The 20,085-nt window shown below is 41.4% G+C and overlaps 1 long non-coding RNA gene across 2 annotated transcripts in view; it reads left to right on the top strand.

The window, feature by feature from the left end:
• Positions 1-20,085, top strand: part of LOC120375502 — a 251,891-nt gene that overhangs the window by 79,676 nt on the left and 152,130 nt on the right. The gene's annotated exons all lie outside the window — the stretch shown is intronic.

The following is a 20,085-nucleotide window of genomic DNA, read 5'->3' as shown; positions in this document are numbered from 1 at the left end:
GTTGCACTGGACAGCTTCATTCAAATGTGTCAACTCCCAGTACTTGTTCCTGCTTTTTGATCTAAGCATGAAATTGCAAAAACAAAGTTTTGTCATGGGATATTTGTTTGGAAAAACTGAACATCTTAATTACAACACTGGCTTCTTGTTATTGTAGCAAATCCGTGGCCATTTTAGGGCTTGCTGTTGTCATTTTAAGGCTGCATATTAGGAGATTCCCAGCATCAGGGGACAGACTCCAGCTCCTCCTGCTCCTGAAGCACAATCCCTACAGCCTGAACATCTCAGTCTGCTCCTAACACTATAGGGTATATGACCCACAGTTGTGCAGTTCTGATTCCAGCCAAGAGGGGGCAGTGATCCACATGCAAACTAGCCAATTCATCGCCATATTAAACCCAGAGATTGCTGGACCTAATCAAAATGAAGATTTTAATAATTATTTTATTTTGAAAAGCATGGAAAGATATCATATATGTTGCATGGCTTGGACTTGAATTATGCAGACCTGCCCATCACCTTCCACATAAAAAAGTGGAATGGGCCAGGCCGGACAGGAATGTGCACTTTGTCGCCATAAGCCTCTTTGGGGCTCTGCCTAAGGCTATCAGATGAGCAAGGCTTTGCTGTGGTAGCCATGACAGTAGACAACTTGTAGGCAGTGGTTAAAGCAGATTGAAACAAGAGTGGGAAGCTCTCATCGCACCGGTCAATGAGCAGAGGGAGCTATTGGGGGAAGTGGGATGCTTACTCAAGCCAGACCGAGCAGAGTAAACTCCCCCTTGGCTTTAGAATGGGAATGGGGGAGCTTTACGCTTCTTCTAAGTTTATCCCTGTAGGTGAGAAACAAGAACGGCCAATGGTCCATCTAGCCTAATATCTTGTCTTCTGTCAGTGGCCAGTGCCAGATGCTTCAGGGGGAGTGAACAGGACAGGGCAATTGTCAAGTGATCCATCCCCTTACTTTAACTCCTGTTTGTAGCCCTTGGATCATCCTGCGCAGCCCACCATTCTTTGCTTGTCAAATATTGCCCAATGGCACATCTGTTCTGCATGGGTTTGCCTCTTTCCTTTAATGCCTGCTCCTGTGTAGGACTCTTTCCTTCTCTTCCAGCCCCACCCCCCACCTTTTTTTGTCTGTAGCAAGATGGGTGTTTTTCTCTTTAGTGCAGAAGTATTTTTGAAGTTTGTGTGCTATTGTATTTGAGTTCAGCGTATCACACTTTAGGGTGCGTGGGAGGTGGACCAGTGAGATTATGCTTGAGATATCCTATCTATGCAAATCCTTCTTCCTCTCATCTCTCCTTTGTCTCCTTTCCCTCTTATTTTTCCTTATTTCCCCGCCCCCCCCCACTCTCAAACTTCTCTGTCCCTCTCTCTTCAAACATTTGCCACCCCTTCTTTCCCACACATAGACAACAAAGGGGCCAGTATTACCAACTCTTGTGATATATAGTGTTTTTCTTAAAGTCCTAGCTCCTGGAGGGAATCATGTTGTTATGTAAGACTCTCAGCTTTCATTTAACAATAAGAGTAAGATTTTAGCTCTCCTGATTGCAGAGAAAAAGCCTGAAAGGTTGGCTCCTTAAAGGAGAAGGCAAATAAAAAGAACCCCATACTTACTTTTATAAATTTTGTGATTTTTTTAAGCCAATGTCATGGGGGATTTTGAGAGGGGGAATGACTCATGATTTTTAAATGTTTGGGGTTGGCAGGGTTGTTCCGAGCATCATTAATGACATTTTCAGAAAGGAATTGAAAAGAAATGTTTTTGTTAATATCGTGTCACATGTGCAGCTCTTCCAAGTCACAGAATCAGTGAAGTAAGAGATGGAAAATGACCCTTTAGATCTCCCTCCATCTCCTTGCCAAAGCAGGAGAGTTCCTAGCAGTGTGTTTCCCTTAGTGCTTTAGCCAAAGTCAGGGTGAGAGAAAGCAGCATTTTGTGATCAGCCCATCAGCGTTAAACTGGCGTCTGTGTTCTCACAGTGACAGCCGGGCTAAAGTCCCATCAAAATTAAAGCACAAGTAGGCAATATACAAAACACCACTTACTCAACTCAGTATTTGTTCTGAAGTCACTTTGAACCTCTGTGATGTTCCCAAAACAAGGAGGCTGGGCTGGTGTAAATCAGGAGGAACTCCATTCATGCCAATGAATGAAATCTTGGTCCTGTTGAAATCAATGGGACCTTGGCCATTGACTTCAATGGGACCAGGATTTCACCCAGTGGTGTTACTTTGCTCTAAGTGAGACAAGGATCAGGCTGCTAGTTTCAGCAGCAGTTTTAATGGCAGAATCACAGTTTAAATTAAGGATTATCATCTGTTTTACCGTAGCTCCTAGGAGCCCTCGTCTTGGATCTGGTTCCCATTGTGCAAGGTGTTGCACAAAGATTCCATTTGTACTGGATCCGTGGCTGTAACAGATGAGATGTAAAAGCCCAAGTTAGCATCAATCCTTTCTATTACCCAAACTCCCTGACTCCCACAGCGAAATAAATACTGCAAACAGCTGTCTAGAAAAGTCTGATAAGCAAATATAACAAGCGCAAGAGTTGGCGTTAGCCAGCAGAGATCTGCACAGATTATTGTATTTCTTAACTGGATCTGGATATGCTCCAGGTACTGCTTGATTTTCTTTGCTCCAGATGTATTACTTGACCTTGAAATAATAGTAATTTGTTATTGCAGTAGCTCCCAGAGGCTTTAACCGGGTCAGGGCCTCATTGTGCTAAACACAGCACAAACGTAGAGTCAATGACAGACCCTGTACTACAGCATTTATAATCTAAGGCCTGATCCTGCAATTCACTTCCTGTAGATGGATTGCTGCACCCACACGCATCCCCACTGAAGTCAATAAGGGTGGTGCCAATTCAGATATTTCTTGGGGTGGGGTGAGGGAAGAGAATTCTGGTACCCATCTCCCCTTGGTACTCCCCTCGAACTGCAATCATACCCCATGATTGTAGGATAGACATACTCTGTGGGCTGGTTGAAATTTTTCAAAACCACATTGTTTCATGTTTTCCCCACCCCCAAAACAAAAATATTTTCGGTTTTCTAAATTTTTCAGATAGTTTTTTTAATGAAACTTGAAAACAAAAATATTTCCAGTGGTTTGATTTTTCATGTTTTTGGTTTTTCCTTCCCTCTCCCTTCCCTTTCTTCAGTGACAAAACAGAAGAAGGGAAAAGGTAGAAACAACAACTGAAAAGCTGAACATTTTTTGAAATTGACACTTTTCAATATATTTTTCTTTTTTTGTTGGTGGTGAAAAATTCCTAACCTATGAGAAATCGCACCATTCCAAAACCTGTGAAATTAAAACAATTTCAAAATGTTTGAAAATTTTCACACACACACCCCCTATTTCATTTCTCCACTGGCTCTTTTCTCTGTAAGACTTATGCAAGTGCTAATGTTATGCACTGAGAGTAATTCTATTGATTTACCACTCACAATGCACAGCGTATGCCTGTGCAGAATATGAGCCGATGTGTGTCCCATGCTAAAATGCTTTTCTACTGCCATGTTATAGCAGTGGTCCTCAATGAATCACAAATATTATCCGTTCACCTCCTACAGGAAAAGTGCATTAAAGGGGTCTCTTTATATCACTTCCTTCAACAGTGGAAGAAACGCTACAGAACCATTTATATTTTATTTATTTTGGGTGGAAGTCCTCTGAAATAGCCACATGAAGTCAGTGGGAGTTTTGCTGTAAACTTCAGTAGGAGCAAGATGATGCTCTTAAAGAATTTAGGTCAAGACTACCCACCTTTCTGCTCTAGTGGAGTGGTTTACTGACTAACAATAGAAATATGGTGAAATAAACATCACAAGAGCAGGAGACATAAAGGGAGCGGCGGGGGGGGGGGGGGGGAAGGGGCTGTCTTCCTCTTTCACAACTTCCTCCTCCTAAAAAGGTCCCAGTATTTTCAGAAAAAGCTCATACAAGAGTCTGCTTTTGAATAATAATAATTATTATTATTAGACAGACCAGGTGGGGGAGGTAATATCTTTTATTGGATCAACTTCTGTGGGTGAGAGAGACAAGCTTTTGTGCTTCCTGGAAGCTTGTCTATGTCATCAACAGAAGTTGGTCCAATAAAATATATGACTTCCCCCCATCTTGTCTCTCTAATATCCTGGGACCAACATGGCTAAAACTATTGCAGCCAATAATTATTATTATTTATTTGCATTGCTGCAGCACCTCAGAGCTCCAGTCTTGGACTGGGATCCTGTTGTGCTAAGCACTGCACGAAAACAGAACAAAAAGATGGTCCCCACCCCAAAGCTCCTGCAGTCTAAACCTGATCCAAAAAATAGTAAATAAAACACTAAGGTGTAATAAGACGTGTGCTTTTAGGCCTTTTGGTCCTAATCCTGGAACCACTTGCACACTGGAGTAATTTTACTGACACAAATATTCTAAGGGATAAGTGTGTGTTATGTTAACAATTTGTTAAAGTTTTTGCAGGATCAAGCTTTTGAACACACACACACACACAAACCGGAGCTGGGTGAAAAAATGCAAACAAAAATTAATAGTCGAAAACGTCTTTTGCATTTTTTCCATCAAAATTACGTGTCAATAGAAAATTTAGTCAACATTAAAAAAATTGATTAGCTGGTTAAAAAGCACCAAAATAATTGTGAAAAATTAGTCAAAAATTGCCTTTTTTTTTGTGGTGTATAGGGTGGGGGAATTGAAATTCAGCAAATTTCAGCCAGCTCTCTCTGTAATTCTGACTTTTTCTTTGCGGGTGCCATCGTATGGCGGCTCACACTGCTAGCAACTTACAGGCTCAGCTAGACAAGTTCAGAGTGAGTACTGCTGTTTGGGGAATGCAGTTGAACGACATTCCTGAAGTCCATTAGCCTTAAAGCCTAAAACAGCTTTGTCCAGATCTTATACCTCTCTGTGTTCCAATAACTGGGCTGAAATGATAATTGAATAGGGTTCTGCTTAGTGGGGAGACTTTTCTTCCTTTTCCTGGCATCCAGCTGTCTAACTATTAATATGCCCATCTCCCCAGTCATCATCATATTTGAGTCCAGAGTATTTAAAAATAAAAATAACTTATAGTTTGCTATCGGAGAACAGGAATCCATATTTTGTCCAGAGGTATTAGAAGGATTGTACCTGCTTAACCTCAGGATTTTGTCCTGAGTCTCAGGCTTCATTAGGTCCTCAGGACTCATCTTTAAAGATCAAACCGTTTGGTGCCACAGAGCCGATGGCCCCAGGCACTGCAACAGAAATACATGGGAAAGGGCCAGTTCTCTGCTAGTGTAAATTGTCATAGTTCCGTTGGCTTCAATAGACACCAGCTGAGAATCTGGCCTAGATTGTCCACACAGGCCACAAAGAAGGAAGAGCTTGATTGTACTTGCCTGGGTTTACTTCAAGTTGGGGAGATATTTTCCGGTTTAAAAATAAAATCCCACAAATCCCTCCATTTGCCCCCAAAGAGAAACAGACAGGCAGATCCTGGTTAGGGTTGGGGTTCAGAGCAGGCCAGTCAAAATGCAAATCATAGCTTTAATTACCTAAGTCAGTTATGAGTCAACTGCTAATATTCCCTTCAGACACATTGACATGAGAGAAGAAAGATCAGTGAAGAGGCGTATGCAGAATATTCAGGGTAGGAGATGACCAGGATCATTCTGAACTTCCCTGACGTCTAGTCCAGCTCTGAGCTTGCATAACTTTCAACTCCACCCCCTTCCCGGTTAATAAATAATCATAATCATTAATAAAATATTTTAAAAGGCTTTGGCAGGCAGGTTGAACTATTTTTGGCTTGAAGGCAATGGCGAGTTCTGTGTGAGTCAGGGCAGCTGGAGTCTTTCATTTCTGGTGCGTCTGCGTGTGAAATGATTTGCTGATTTGAGTCTTGTTCCTCTTGAACCGAATTCTCCTCAAGGTTACATGACTGCAGTTCCATTAGAATGAGTGGAATTGTACCAGCGTAAGTGAGAGCAGAATTACGGCATTTGGTAACAGCTGGCAACCGTGTCTAGCAGGTTTAGCGGAAAGGCCCAGGGCTGAATGGGTCATAAAGAATGAACAAACTTCTGGGTCAGGGTGAGAGGTCGGGTAGTGTGGGTGGGAAGCTCATACTGTGTCTGTTGAGTAAATAAACACAGCTCTGATTTTCAAAGAGGAATAAAGGAGATCAATGCCCAGATGTAATGGGAGTTGCGTGCCCAACTCCCATAGGCTCCTACGGAAGTCCCAAACCAAATGATTTTGGTCTTCAGTACTGTAACTTACTCCACGGAAGCCCTAAAGACAAGCTGTAGAAATAGCACGCCAAAAAAGTACTGAGTTTGCACTATTTCTGGCCCATTTGTATCTGTAGCATTCTTATGGAACTGAATGTTCTCCATCCATCCTCTGCAGAGTGTAATATTTTTGCTAGGAGGTATACTCTTCAGCTTTCTGTGGGCCTAATATTGTTCCTATTGAAATTTTATGGCAAAACTCCTACTGAAAGCAGGATCAGGCCCTCTAAAACTTTTCCTTGAAGCCACCAGTTAGAATGTCAGGATCAAATCCATTTATGCTGGGTTGTAGGGTGACCAGACAGCGAGTGTAAAAAATCGGGATGGGGGTGGGGTGTAATAGGAGCCTATATAAGAAAAATACCCTAAAATCGGGACATCTGGTCGCCCTACTAGGTTGAGCTGCATGGTTAACTAGTTCCTGTAGCAAAATGACAGTCTGGCAATTGATTAAATAATTTGCACCAGAGTTCTAAAAAGAACATCTGAACTAAAAAGCATTTTGTACATGAGCTATCCCATGAGCTGTATTTTTATGTCTGTCTCTCTTACAGGTGTATGTATCTGGTTCATTATTATTACTGTGTTGTTATTTGCTTGGGTGTGCGCCAAGAAATAACTAGATACAATACAAAGCTGTTGGGATTTCCTCCCTCCCACACACACAGCAAAATATGCTGATATGCAGAAGGTAACACAAAGTTTGCAGAATTTTTGCAAAGGCTTTTATTTTTACGGTAGCTTTCTATTTTATTATTTTTGTTTTGATGTGTTTAGCCGCATTCATATATGCTTGAAGGGATTCTTTTCAAATTGTTTAGGGGAATAATAGATTTTGCAGATTTAAAACAACAATGGTAGGGAAGATAAACAAAAAACTAAAGGTTTCAAAATAGCGGTCGTGTTAGTCTGTATCTGCAAAAAGAACAGGAGTACTTGTGGCACCTTAGAGACTAACAAATTTATTTCAGCATAAGCTTTTGTGGGCTACAGCTCACCTCTTCGGATGCATAGAATGGAACACACAGACAGCAAATCAACAGCTAACAACAACTAACTCTTACAGGAACAGAATTATTAGACATTATATGTCACTGGTATTGACACTGTTGAAATCAGTAGGGTTGTACTAGCATCAGTGCTATTAGTAATAAACTGAAGTCAGTGGAGTGACACCAGGGATAACTTTGGCCCATTTTCATGAGTTTCTTAAAATTTTCCTCTGCAGTTTTGGTTACGATAACACTGTGTAAATGCAGGAGAAATAGACTGTGAAAGTCTGACTAGAAATGATAGCAAAAAATGACTCATCTAGTTTCACTGGACAACCTAAGTGAAATGGGAAAAAAGTAAAATAAAACAGCAATAATGGAGAAAGGTCCATGCAAATTCTATTTTTCATTTCATTTAGTTTCAGTTTTAGTAATTGGAAGTGGTTAGTAACACAGGTCAGCCGTTTTTAAAGATACAGTGTGATTTTTAGCTTTAAACTGCCCTATAATAGCACATATCTTGTAACACAGAAGAGGGGTTATTTAAAAATGTGTATGTCTGTTGTGCATGTGTGTATGTCTGTTGTGCAGAGGACCTTCCCTTAGTATAGAAACATACAATTATAATTAGGGTTATTGGGGAAGAAAATATAGATATAGCTTTAAACCATTTAAATATGATCTGAATTATGTGATATAAAGAATAGTTTCACTTGAGCCACGAAATATTGAGGATCAGATCATATTTAAATGGATCATCTAAATCTACATTGTATTATAGGCTAAACATGATTTAAAGGCTCTGTTATCCTGTCAGGGAATGGCATTCTCCCATGTGAAGACAGTCACCGCCAGGCCCACACAGCATTTTAGTCCCAGTTCTAATGAAATTTTGTGTTCACAGTGCACAGAACCTAAATCCGCAAGATACGCAGATTTCAATTGCTACTGCTTTAATCTGACTAAGCAACACACTGGATAAAACACATTCTGTCTCTCTGGCCAGGGCATTAATCTTTGAAAATAGTAGTCAGCACAAACATAGCACTTTCCAGCGGCAAAAAGTTTTGTTCAGATTCACAAACTAAGGCCCAGATTCTTGAAAAACTTATGCATGTGGGAATAAGCAGGAAGAACTCGAAATGCTAGTAAATAAACATAACTATGACATAGTTGGCATCACAGAGACCTGGTGGGATAATACACATGACTGGAATATTGGCATAGAAGGGTACAGCTTTCTCAGGAAGGACTGGCAGGGAAGAAAGGGAGGAGGTGTTGCCTTATATATTAAAAATGTATACACTTGGACTGAGGTTGAGATGGAAATAGGAGACAGACTTGATGAAAGTCTCTGGGTAAGGATAAAAAACAAGGGTGATGTCATGGTCGGGGTCCACTATAGTCCACCTAAGCAGGTAGAAGAGGTGGTTGAGGCTTTTTTTAAACAGCTAACAAAATCATCCAAAGCACAGGACTTGGTGGTGATGGGGGACTTCAACAGACATCTGTTGGGAAAATAACACAGCAGGGCACACATTATCCAATAAATTCTTGTAATGTATTGGAGACAATTTTTTATTTCAGAAGGTGGAGACAGCTACCAGGGGAGAGGCTGTTCTAGATTTGATTTTGACAAATAGGGAGGAACTGGTTGAGAATTTGAAAGTGGAAGGCAGCTTGGGTGAAAGTGATCATGAAATGATAGAGTTCATGATTCTAAGGAATGGTACCAAGCTGGGAGGGGCTGTAAGTGCTTTGGAGGATAGGATTAAAATTCAAAATGATCTGGACAAACTGGAGAAATGATCTGAAGTAAATAAGATGAAATTCAATAAGGACAAATGCAAAGTACTCCACTTAGGAAGGAACAATCAGTTGCACACATACAAAATGGGAAATGAGTGCCTAGGAAGGAGTACGGCGAAAAGGGATCTGGGGGTCATAGTGGATCACAAGCTAAATATGAGTCAACAGTGTAACGTTGTTGCAAAATGTACATCATTCTGGGATGTATTAGCAGGAGTGTTGTAAACAAGGCACAAGAAGTAATTCTTCTGCTCTACTCCATGCTGATTAGTCCTCAACTGGAGTATGGTGTCCAGTTCTGGGCCTCACATTTCAGGAAAGATGTGGACACATTGGAGAGTCCAGAGAAGAGCAACAAAAATGATTAAAGGTCTAGAAAACATGACCTGTGAGGGAAGATTGAAAAAATTGGGTTTGTTTAGTCTGGAAAAGAGAAGACTGAGAGGGGACATGAGAACAGTTTTCAAGTATGTAAAAGGTTGTTATAGGGTGACCAGATGTCCCGATTTTATAGGGACAGTCCCGATTTTGGGTCTTTTCCTTATATAGGCTCCTATTACCCCCCACCCCCTGTCCTGATTTTTCACACTTGCTGTCTGGTCACCCTAGGTTGTTACAAGAAGAAGGAAAAAAATTGTTCTCCTTGACCTCTGAGGATAGGACAAGAAGCAACGGGCTTAAATTGCAGCAAAGGCGGTTTAGGTTGGACATCAGGAAAAACTTCCTAACTGTCAGGTTGGTTAAACACTGGAATAAATTACCTAGGGAGGCTGTGGAATCTCCACCATTGGAGATTTTTAAGAGCAGGAATGGTCTAGATAATTAGTCCTGCCGCGAGTGCAGGGGACTGGACTAGATGACTTCTCGAGGTCCCTTCCAGTCCTATGATTCGACATGTTTTTCAGATCTAGGCTTAATGTAAGACTTGATGCCATGTTCCATACATAACGTAGAAATAAATGTGTGACTTTGTTAGTGCTTTGTACCTTCATTTGCACAGTGCACTTCGGTGTAAAGTGACTTGCAGTTGTATTATTCTCCATCTGTTTCTCATTCTATCTGACTCCAGAGAACTTTTCTGCCCTGTATACTCCTCATTTTAGAGAATACAGAGTTTGGCTTTGAGATTAATGCTTTTATTTAGTTGTCTTTGAACTGGGATCTGATCTCACTTACTCCACTGTAATTTAACATTAATCCCACTAAAGTCAACAGGATGATGCTGATTTCATAGCAGTGGCAGGGAAATCAAAATGAGACCCCAAACATCTGTTGAGTAATGAAGATGATCTTTGGCGCACGGAGTGTCAATTACTATACATGTGTACAGTGCCTGCCGTAATGGGGCCCAGCCCCAGCGGAAGCCTCTAGCCACGACTTTCAGTGTATATCTAGTAATAATGAAGCATGAGAGACTTGAACCTCAGAGAAAAGCAACAAGGAACTTCTCCCAAGAGTTGCTTAAGTGCCCGTCAGTCCATGTTCTTATGGAAAAGTCCGTTGTAGTTCTTAGAACAGAGAGGCAAACAGGAGGCAAACACAATAGTATTCTATAGAAATTACAGTAAACCTTAAAGAATTTAATAGGGAAGGATAAACTTGGAATCGGATTTTTGAATCATCCTATAGCAGTTCACAGGAGGAATAAAATTTCTTATTAAATTTAAAGGGCAGTCCAACCCCTCTTTTTTTCGCCATACAATCCAATAGAGCTTTCTCATATAAGCCACAAAAATAAACACAGGACTGATCCAGAGAGTGCTATAGATGTCAAAATAAGAGGCCAGATTCTGATTCCAGTTATACTGGTGCGTTAACACTGCCTTTTTAAAGCTGCTTTGTCAATAAATAGGATAAATAATATCTTCGTTTAAAGAAAAACAATTGGATGACTTTTTTTTTTTTTTAACGTTTCATATAGATTCCTGATGCAGGTCCCATGGAACTTAAATACATGCTTAAAGTTAAGCATGTGCTGAAGTAATTTCCTGAATTGGGTCCATACCTAGCAGGACTTCACGCACACAGGCTGATTCTGATATATAATTATTAGGATGGATCCCAGCATCCATGTGGAGTCTCATTGAAGTTAATGGAACTTCTTATGGAGGCGGGGTCTGTGCTAAGGAACGGAGGCAAAAGGGCTACAGTGGAAGGAACAGTTTATTTTATACCATTCTATCTAGGTAAGGATTACAAATTATTTGAAAAGTGTGGTTATTAATCAGATGGCTTTCAAAAAGGCTTTAAATGTCTTGTATGCTGTCTCACCGACACCATATTCTGGTGCTCTAGTTCCCTCTTGTGTTCGATGTTAATATTGTATTTCATCTTTGCTTTTGGAATTATGCATTCACTGTGTATCGATGAGCCTCAAGCAACAAGAGCCAATCACTCCATTTTCTGATTGATTAAAGTATGACACATACGAAGATGATTTCCTTCATTTTTTTTCTTGGCTGAGAGAAGTTTGCTCACTGCAGCCGGTACAGTTCCAGGTTGGGCTCTGTTCATTGCACTGTGCAAATGGCGAAGAATATCCCAACAGCAAAAGCTGAATGCATGCGTTTGTGGAACTACGGGAGAGAATCAGAAGAAAGGTGTGGGTGTAGGGAGGTGTGTGTGAGTTAGGGCAGCTGAACAAATCGGATATCGGTGGCACCTTTGAACATGCTTGAATAGCTATGGGATGCTGAGATTATGAATCAGAACAGCTTGAAAGAGGAATCATTGCTTTGTACTAGAGGTTGGGAATCATGGAGTTTCCACTGAATGGCCCCATCAGGAGTAGGGGTGTCTTCCTGGGGAAATGACAGGGATTTGTCTCTGCTGCCAACCCATGGTCTGTCTACACTGGGACGCTGGTATTCTCCATTCCTTTTCTACAAATTAAAATAAATCCATCCTGAGTTCCTGCATCTTACTTGGGTCAAGTTGGTGTTCCTTGTTCTCCTGTTTGACAGTACTTGAAATAGACTCCTCCAGCTTGCCTGTTCTTTTCAGGATTTTGCATGCCTCTAAAACTGTCCCCTCTCAGGCCTGGCCTACACTTGTATTAGAATGATCTAGCTGTGTCACTCAGGGCTGTGAAAAATGTCATGGCTGGAGTGCTGTCGTTAGCGTGACCTAAGCCCCAGTGTAGACAGCTAGATCAGTGGAAGAATTGTGCTGCTGTAGTGCTTGTAGTGTAGATATAGCCTTAGTTTTCTCTTGTTTAGAGAACACAGAGCTAATTTTTCCAGCCTCTTTCAGTGACTATGATGCTTGAGTCATACTATCCTTCTAATTTCTCCCAGCTCTACCATCCTTTAAATATGTCCTATCTTTATTATGACAGTGACAAAACCAGATGTCGTATTTCAAACAGGGCTTTATTGGTTATCCAGGGCCAGAATGTAATTGACACCGACTGCACCTCTGGAAATCCCAATCTCTCTCTTTCATTATTTTACTGCTTCTAAACTCTCTGCCAAAGGCTGAAGAATTGTATCCACTGGCTTTCTGCACAGTGGGATTTTGAGGGTATGATCTAGGGGTGGGAGACCATGGCTGATTTGGGGGCTCAAAGATTTCAGTACATTCTCGCAAAGGATTTGGAAGCTTTTTAGAAAACATTTTTTAATAACACAAAATTGCTCAGAATGCAGATGTCCCCCAACCAGGTATCCCAAAATAATTAGAATGATTCACTCTTATTGACTATTCCTAGAATCAGAAACGTATTATTAGTGCTATTAATGAACCATTGGAATTAAAACTAGAAGTAAACAAAAAGGTGCTAAAGATAATGTTGTGAATTTGCCTTTTCAGTGAAAATATTTTATAGCAAAAATAAACCAGCTGTGCACGTAATATTAGAGATGGAGGGGGCGTGTCTAGTTAAAAAGCCCGGGTCTGAATTTCAACAACCCTAAAATTGTGGTGGGTCTTTGGATCCAGGGGTTTAGATCCTGCCCATGTTTATATTGCTTTTCTTTCTTCGGGGCTTTATGGGAAAGCATTCCTTACTCTTTTTGTGCTGTACCATGGGACAGGAAAGATTGCGATACCCTTTGTCTGCCAGCTTGGCTCTAAACTTCATCACCATTACTGAAAAACAGCTTCCTCTGGGGTGAAATGTAGTAGCTGTTTAACAGAGGTTAACCCCATGGCTTTAAAAATGGGCTTTCTTAAATTCTTCCTTACCTGACGTTCTGCCTATAGAATACCAGGGATATTTGGTGCCATTTATCCAGTATTTTAGCACTCTTGCCTATTGATTTTGAACGGCGCTGAAGGAAATGTTTACAACAGGTCAGGTGAAGAGGGAAGAGGTGATCTGAATGCCGGACTGAAATGGCTTGTTTTCATTGACTTTCTCCTAGCTGGAAACCTGCCAATTATTTATTACAAAACAGAGAGAAGAAAAGATGAAGCAAGATACAGGACTCTCAGGCCAAGTATGAGATTGAAGATGAGGTTTTCAGCCATGCCGTCGAACCTATAATGAGACTGCATTAGTCTATTTAGCTGGAATAGGAGTGTGAGCCAAAAGCCTGCTCTTTGAATACTATAAGGTGCTTTGTTAGTGGTGGATAATAGATCACTGCTTATTAGCAGTGAATTTCAGTCCTTTGAGATTAAATACAACTTTCAGCATAGAAAAAATAACCTCCAAGCCAGTCTGATCCACAAACAAAACAAGCCAAATGAATTAGTTTTATTTATTCATCTAAATTCCCATCCAATTCAGCCTGGGATTTAACTTTCAGCCTGTGAGTTAGTCCCATTGAAGTCAAGCACAAGAGTTCTTTAATTCCCTGCCCTAAACCTAACGACTGTTAAACAGCTACCACATTTCTGCCTAGGGCTGGCCGCATTTTAGGGGTGACAAAGTGAGATGTGCAAGTGTGATTTCAGTGGGTGTACCCCTAAGCTTAAAGTCCTGTACCTAGAATCAGGATCTTATCTGTGAAATGGCCATTTTCAAATAGTCTCTGGGAAGCAATGCATAATTGCAACATGGTGCGTGTCCTGGATTCCAGTAAGCAAAGAGTTAACTTCCTGATCAGATCTCACACAGGTGTTTAGATGGTGTAACTAGAAAGGTCCAATGAGATGTACAGAGGCAATCAAGGAAATTCTGTAATAGTAGCTAAAAGGGTTTGACTGAAGCAGAGCTTCACGTTTGGAGACTAGAAGACTGGGGTAGATTCTAACTTAAGGTGGGGTTTTGTTGTTTGCTTCTGTTTTTAAGTACCAATTATTTGTTTCTTTGTAACTGGATTTTAAGGCTCAAAAGAAAGAAGCTTTGGGATTTATGGGGAATTTCTCTCAGTGAAATGGCATTGCTGTGCATTGAGCGGTGATATTTCTTTAGGTGATAACTAATGTTGGTCAAAACAGAATTTCTGTTCCATAGGAAACTCCAATTTCCAGATTTTTGTTTCTTTTGAATTGCAACAAAACTAAAAGAAATTAAAATTTCCTTTGAAACAAATTTTTTCAGAAATATCTTGTTTTGTGTCTGTTGGCACATTTTGTGATGATTTTTAATTGTCCTAAAATTGTATGATCATTTATAATATACTAAAATTCTGAGATGGAAAAATTTGTGTAGAAACAAATATTCAAAATATTCTGACAAGGTCATAATGGAATGTTTTGAACTCACTGAAATGCTGCTTTTTCTTTTTCTTTCTTTCTTTTTTTTTGTCAAAATGAAATTTTGTTAAGATCCACACACTCCTTCAAAAAGTTGTGATTTTGACAAAACTGCACTTTTTGATGGAACATTTTTTCCATCAGAAATTTTTTGACCAGCTCCAATGAGGACAATATAGCAGTAGTAGGGGACTGATAAAATAGTGGGAGCAGTAGCAAGCAACAAGATTGTTAAATATTATCTGAGTCAGTTTCTGTCATGTGCAACAGAGGCAAAAGGTAATTCCCGTTGTAGCAGGAATTTCTGAGAGGGAAGGGATAGGGTGAGTGTATCTGGAGACAGCAGGGGCATTGATCTCTTGACTCCAAACTGAACTAATAGTCCATGCCTGTAAAATTTGGAATTTTGATAATGGGTAGTTGCATTTTATTATGCAAAACTTTTGCCTAGCTTCCATTTAGTCCTTTACCTCACATTTTTGCAATTTAGCTCGAAGTAGCCTTTCTGGTAAGTGGCTGTCCCATTATGTCCACAGCTAGTAGCCACATGGGGCCTGATCCATAGCCCAGTGTAGTTAGCGGAAAGATTCCCATTCACTTCAAATGGGATTTGGATCAGGTCCATGGTGAAGCCAAATGTACTCATAGCCATGGTTTGAAAATGTGTCATTTGTCACCACCACCATTTGCTTCTCTATCCCAGTACAGTCTGAGCATAAAAGGCCAAGAAATCCTGCTGACTCAGGCAGAGTATTAACAAAATAATGTTGCATACAAGTAATTCTCAGAGCTGGTTCTTTTGCTTCTCAGCCTGGCATCATTAAAACACCCTGTCTAGTTGTAATCGTGCGAATGCTGCCAATATTTTGCTTGCCTTGGATCAATCTTTCAAAGCAGTGAACCTTATCTTGGCTAAATGTAGAGTATCAGTGTCAGGCAGTGCATCTATGATGCCTGCAGTGGGTAAGTGTCTCCCCATGAACGATCAGGATAGTAGACTATTTTGACATGGAGCTGTGCTTGCAGTGTGTCTGACCATGATTCCATTGCCTTGAGGTATAGGTTTAGGTGCATGCGCCTGCTATTTAGGCTGTCCGAGAGGGAGCAGTAGACAGCCAGGGCCTGACCCATTATTGCTCTGTGCCCCTTTGTATGATAGATCAGGTGTAAGACCCTGCCATAGAATACCTTCAGTGCAGGGGACTTCTATGCCCAGGTGTGGGGTCAGCTCTGCAGTAGCCTTGTGAACTAAGGAAGCCGGTCCCTGGAGGTGGGTAGAGGGGAATTAGTTCAGGCTAAGAAGGCTAATGTTTTTGGATCCAGCTGCAATTCATGCTGCCGCCAGGGGCATTGTATTACACTGCCGTGAGTCTGTTCCCAATAGCCCTCAAAAAGGGCTTTTGTAATTTGCCTGACATGAGTGTCCTGTTGTATTTAGGCTACAGATGTATCTCCCTCCCTACTCTGCTTGTTTATACAACAAAGGGCCTGATGCCCCACTCCATCACATCAGTTTTGGGCTGGTGCAATTCTGTGGAGGTGTATGGACTTACATCGGTATAAGAGAGGAGAACACAGCCTAATATCAACATTTGTCTGGACAAAGGGCTCTCACATGACCAAAGGAACAGGGGCTTAAAATCAGGGACAACTGTCCAACCCTAGCATATGGTTTGGGAAGGGCTATTCTGCCAAATGTTCATGCCTAAGGGAGAGTGTGGGCAGACAAAGGGATAAAATTCCCGCCTCTCTTTATGCCCACCATTTGCGTAGCTAACTGTTCATGACATCTGCTTGGGGTTCACGTGGTGCTTAACGCCACACTGAGCTGTCAATCAGGTGAACTCTGTATCATGAATACATGTTTGTTCAAATGAGCATTCCCCTCCTTCCTCTTTAATGCTGGGGGTTGCAGAAAAGGTGATGCCCACTCATCCCCCTAGACAGATGACCTTTGCCTAAGGAGGGGCTTCAAGTAATAGACTAGCTTAGCTTTGGTTGGTTTTTAACTCTTGATTGCAGATGTTAATTTAATTGTGACAACTAATTGCAATGCAGCTTCATGCTTCTTGGGGCCTTTTCAACTTTTGAGTTCTGTGCAAATGTCTTTCCTTAGAGAAACAGCATCCAGGGGCTAATTCTCCCACTGAGAGATAAAAATTAACTTCCAAACAAGCAACTCCCATTGGCTTCAAGGGAGGTTAGTCATAACTTGCAGTGGGCATTGGTATTCCAAGGTGCTAGCTGGACACTCAGGTCCTCCACTTACCTGTGGAAAGTAGGAATGCAAGTCATCCTTCCACCAATTTACCTCCACTCTGGTGACTTTTAAGGGTAAGAAAGCAATTCTGCCTTCATAACCCGTTCCATCCTGGGCCTCTTTGCTGAGACAGCCAACAATGAGGGGATGATTTTCATAATATGGAGTTCAGAAAACTGCTGAGACCACCAACCCCCCATCAGCCTTGTAACATCTGGCCATGCAGTACATGGGTTGGATTTCAAGTAGAAACTTTTTGAGACAGATCCTCATCTCCGTTTGAAGTCTATGGTTTTATGTTGATTTACACCTATTGAGGACCTGGCCTAAAGAGGTGACAAGTTGTATATAACTAAACTCCCCTCTTGCCCCTAATGAGGTTGTCTCATCCAAGTCAGGTCTGGGTCAAATAAAGAGATGGAGCTGAAGCTTGTGCTGTCTGCATTGCACCTGTTTTCTGTATTAACATGGGCTTCCGTCTCCATGGCTGTCACGTTGGCACTTTTCCCCTGGCACTAAATTGATTGCATAGAATCAAACCATTGTTCCCTGTGTGACTGTGTGTGGCCTAAGGTTTAGGCTGTTCTGTGATTCTTGAGTTTGTGCTTGCTGGGAAAAATCAAAAGAGTGGAGAGAAACATGTTGGCAAATGACTCCCTCTCCAGACCTTGTTTCATGATTAAAGGCACATGCAGACTGATTTTTCACTTGCTGCAGTAATTGACTAGGCCGTTATTTGGGTCTCTCACAGGACTGCCTGTGCCAAATGAATGCTGAGACTCTACAGCCAAAAACACTCTGTTCTTCGGAGAAGCCCAGTGCAAATAGGATAGGGAAGCAGAAGTCTAGGTATTTTCTTTATAGTAGATTGGGATTAATGATGCTCATTTTTTTTGCTGTTGCTGCTTCAAGTTATTCTTCGTCAGCACAGGCTTATTCAATGTGAGGAGGAAAGCAGATCGCTCTGAGCAAAAGGCTTCTGATAGAAAACCACTTGATTTGCCTTGATCCTTAGCTCTGGCAAAGGAGAACTCTGTGCTCTCAAGAAGGAAGTTGCAAAGGTGTTTTTAAGCCACTTTTATGCTCCCACGATCCTGGGGTTGCTCAGTCTACAGGCTGCACTAACTTGTGCCAGCGGCCACTGACCTCAATGGGGCATTGTGATCATTGGGTATCACCAGGGTACTGCAAAGCCCTGGCCACCTCTCCCCCTGCCTCCAGCCACACCCCTCTTTTGGTTGCAGGGAGAGAGATGGCACGGGAGCTGTTATGTCAGCTCTATTTCATGCTCCGGTGATCCTCCGATAGCCAGCAGCAGAGCAGCTTTGCACCCTATCTCAGTGAACCTCATCAGCATCTAATTTTGCTCTTTAAGAAAGCGCATGCACAGCCATTTCTATTACAGTGATTACAAAGCAACTGTGAGTAATTTGCAGTGGTGTAGCAGCTGTGTTGGTCCTAGGATATGAGACACCCAAGGTGGGTGAGCGAATATCTTGTATTGGACCAACATCTGTTGGTGAAAGAGGCAAGCTTTCGAGCTCCACAGAGCTCTTCAGGTCTCGTCTTTCTCCAGTCAAAGTTGTTCCAATAAAAGATATTCGCTCACCCACCTTGTCTCCGTGAGTAATTTAGCATTCAGCACATTTAAATGCAGTTCCAAGCCATACACTTAGGAAATTCATTTTTCACATAGGCTATTTATGACTAATACTTGTGCATACTAAAAATATACAGAGAGAATTAATTCTCACAGAGAAATAAATATTTCAAGCAATAGTTATTATAAAGGAAGTAATGACTGTTTGTGTGTATTAACCTCTTTTTCTTGATTTACCTAGCTTGTAAATAGCTGGCTGGAAGAAGGCAAATACTTGGCTGCACATTTTTGAAAGCAATACTAATTCCTTTTGTGCAATTTTTTGGTAGAAATGTTCTTCTTTTAAATGAAAAACTGATTTTTAATAAAAAAGGTTTACTGTGAAAACCAGAAAATTTCAAAAGAAACAAATTTTCCACACAAGTATTTGTTTTGAGAAAAGTGAATTATTGTTGTTTAAAGTGTACTGATTTACTCTTTTGTTAAGATTTTTCAGATTTCAAATGTGCCAGGACAGAGACTACATTTTATTTTGTACCGTGCCTAACACCTTTATATGTATTCTACATGTTGTCTGACACTAGGAGTAGCACCAGAAGTCGTCATGCCTCACAGACACCTCAGTTTTTCCCCTGATCCCCAAGGAAAGGATGATATTGCAGCCCTTAAAAGGGGACAGCTGAGGCAGTGTTCCCTATTGGGTAGAGCACTGGACTGGGATTCAGGAGACCTGGATTCTATTCCCGAATCTGCTCCTGGCCTGCTGGGTGACCTTGGGCAAGTCATTTCACTGCCCATGCCTCAGTTTCCCCATCTGTAAAGTGGAGATTATACTGAATTCCTTTTTAAAGTGCTTAGAGATCTATGGGCAAAAAGCATCATATAAGATCTCGGTATTATTACTGACTGTTGTATTCAAGGGGCAGAGTGAAAGCCCCATTCCCTCTCTGCCCCTTCGCTTGCAGAGGGGGCATATCCAGAGAAGAAAGACTGTTCCAGACTGGACTCAGATCCATGTAGGTTTTACTTTGCTGAGCAGAGAGTTGGAGGGCCTTTCTCTACTCTGCTTGATTAAGTCAAGGGTACAGTCTAGCCCTCTTCTAACAGAGTAATGCTCCAACGTATATATGTCCTCCTACTGTTTGTCAAGGTCTTGCCTGATATGATGATATTGTTCTTCTTACTGCCATCCTTGAAGGAGCACTAGTTAAATTCCAGGAGGCAATGTGACCTGACAGAAGGGGGTGAGAGACCAGCCTGTCTGCTGGCAATAGATGAATTCTGTCAGGGGAAAAATCGGAAGAGTTAGGGCTTCCCTGTCTGCTAATTAGTGGGAAGCAAATCTATTGTGGTCCAAAAAGAGCTTTGCCAGTGGACCTGTCTCAGAAGCTGATGGGTCACTAGAGATGCCTGTCAATCAATAAGGGAAAAACAGCCGTTAACTTTATTGCCAAGCCATTATGGAGGAGACCCAAGGATCA

This window comes from Mauremys reevesii, linkage group 12 (assembly GCF_016161935.1).
Source record: "Mauremys reevesii isolate NIE-2019 linkage group 12, ASM1616193v1, whole genome shotgun sequence".
Lineage (NCBI taxonomy): Eukaryota > Metazoa > Chordata > Testudines > Geoemydidae > Mauremys > Mauremys reevesii.
The sequence above is the reverse complement of the archived record's forward strand: the minus strand, read 5'-3'. Positions and strand labels throughout refer to the sequence as shown.